Source organism: Chiloscyllium plagiosum, chromosome 16 (assembly GCF_004010195.1).
Source record: "Chiloscyllium plagiosum isolate BGI_BamShark_2017 chromosome 16, ASM401019v2, whole genome shotgun sequence".
Taxonomy (NCBI): Eukaryota; Metazoa; Chordata; class Chondrichthyes; order Orectolobiformes; family Hemiscylliidae; genus Chiloscyllium; species Chiloscyllium plagiosum.
In genome coordinates, this window is record NC_057725.1 from 23,152,947 (window position 1) to 23,155,193 (window position 2,247).

Here is a 2,247-nt window from a genome sequence, read left to right on the forward strand (position 1 = left end):
TGGGGTTGGGGAGTCCAGAACTAGAGGACATAGGTTTAGGGTGAGAGGGGAAAGATATAAAACAGACCTAAGGGGCAACTTTTTCATGCAGAGGCTGGTACGTGTATGGAATGTGCTGCCAGAGGATGTGGTGGAGACTGGTACAATTGCAACATTTAAGAGGAATTTGGATGGGTACATGAATAGGAAGGGTTTGGAGGGATATGGGCCGGGTGCTGGCAGGTGGGACTAGAATGGGTTGGGATATCTGGTCGGCATGGATGGGTTGGACCGAAGGGTCTATTTCCATGCTGTACATCTCTATGACTCTATGACTCTATATCTTTGCAGCATCCTTGAAAACAGGGGCGATCCCAGAGGACTGGAGAATTGCTAATGTTATCCCCTTGTTTAAGAAGGGTAGCAGGGATAATCCAGGTAATTACAGACCTGTCAGCCTGCATTCAGTGGTAGGGAAGCTACTGGAGAAGATACTAAGGGATAGGATATATACCTATTTGGAAGAAAATGGGCTTATCAGTGATGGGGCAGCATGGTTTTGTGCAGGGAAGGTCATGTCTTACAAACCTAATAGAATTCTTTGAAGAGGTGACAAACTTGATTGATGAGGGAAGGGATGTAGATGTCATATACATGGACTTTAGTCAGGCTATTGATAAAGAAGGTGAAGTTGCTTGGGGTTCAGGGTGTTCTAGCTAGATGGATAGAGAACTGGTTGGGCAACAGGAGACAGTGGTGGAAGGGAGCTTCTCAAAATGGAAACCTGTGACCAGTGGTGTCCCATAGGGATCTGTGCTGGGGCCACTGTTGATTGTAATATACATAAACGATTTGGAGGAAGGTGTAGGTTGCCTCATTAGCAAGTTTGCAGATGACACTAAGATTGGTGAAGTAGCAGATAGTGAAGGGGATTGTTAGAGAGTACAGCAGAATATAGATAGATTGGAGAGTTGGGCAGAGAAATGGAAGATGGCATTCAATCCAGACAAATGCGATGTGATGCATTTTAGAAAATATAATTCCAGAGTGAACTATACTGTAAATGGTAAAGTCCTGGGGGAAATTGATGTAAAGAGAGATCTGGGCGTTCAGGTCCATTGTTCCCTGAAGGTGGCAATGCAGGTCAGTAGAGTGGTCAAGAAGTTATATGGCATGCTTTTCTTCATAGGATAGGGTATTGAGTACAAGAGATGGCAGGTCATGTTACAGTTGTATAAGACTTCGGTTCGGCCACATTTGGAATACTGCATCCAGTTTTGGTTGCCACATTACCAAAAGGATGTGGATCCTTTGGAGAGGGTGCAGAGGAGGTTCACCAGGCTTGAAGGGTCAAAGGGCCTGTCCACACCAACCCTCCAGAGAGCATCCCACCCAGACCCATCCCATATCACCTTCCATTTCTCATGGCCATCATTGTACTGTGGGATGAAACCAGAACACCCAAAGGAAATCCACACAGACACAGGGAGAATGTGCAAACGGTTGTCTGAGGGTGGAATTGAACCTGGGTCTTTGGCGCTGTGAAGCAGCAGCGCTAACCACTGAGACATAATGCTTATAAGTTTCATTGCCGCATATCTCATTTATATTAGTAGAAATATACTATTCGTAATATAAAAGAAGACTGTAAGAGTTTCTTTTAGATATGTAAAAGATAAAAGAGAAGAGTTGACATTGGACCACTGGAAAAAGAGTCTGGAGGAATAGTAATGGGAAACAAAGAAATGGAGGGAACTGAATAGGTACTTTGGGTCAGTCTTCAAAATGGAAGACACAAGTAGCACACCAGAATATCAAGAGAGTAACGGGGCAGAGATTAGTGTGGTGACCATCATTAAGGAAAAGATGCTGGGGAAACTGAACAGTCTGAAGGTAGGTAAATTACCCTGACTAGACGCTAGGGTTCTGAAGGAGATAGTGAACACATTGATGGTGATCTTTCAGGAGAAGTGGAAAATGGTGAATGTAATATCCTTGTTTAGAAAGGGAGGGAGAGGACAGCAAATATAGGCCAATTAGCCTCACCTTGGTCATTGATTAGATTTTGGAGTCCATTATGAAGGAAAAGGTTGTGGAGTACTCGGTCGTACATGGTAAAATAAGGCTGAGTCCACATGGCTTCATCAAAGTGAGGTCATGCCTGACCAATCTGTTCGACTTCTTTAAGGAGATAATGAACAAGTTAGATAAAGAAGAAAATTCTATTAGTTTCAAAATAGTGATAGTAAAGGATAGACCAACTTCTAA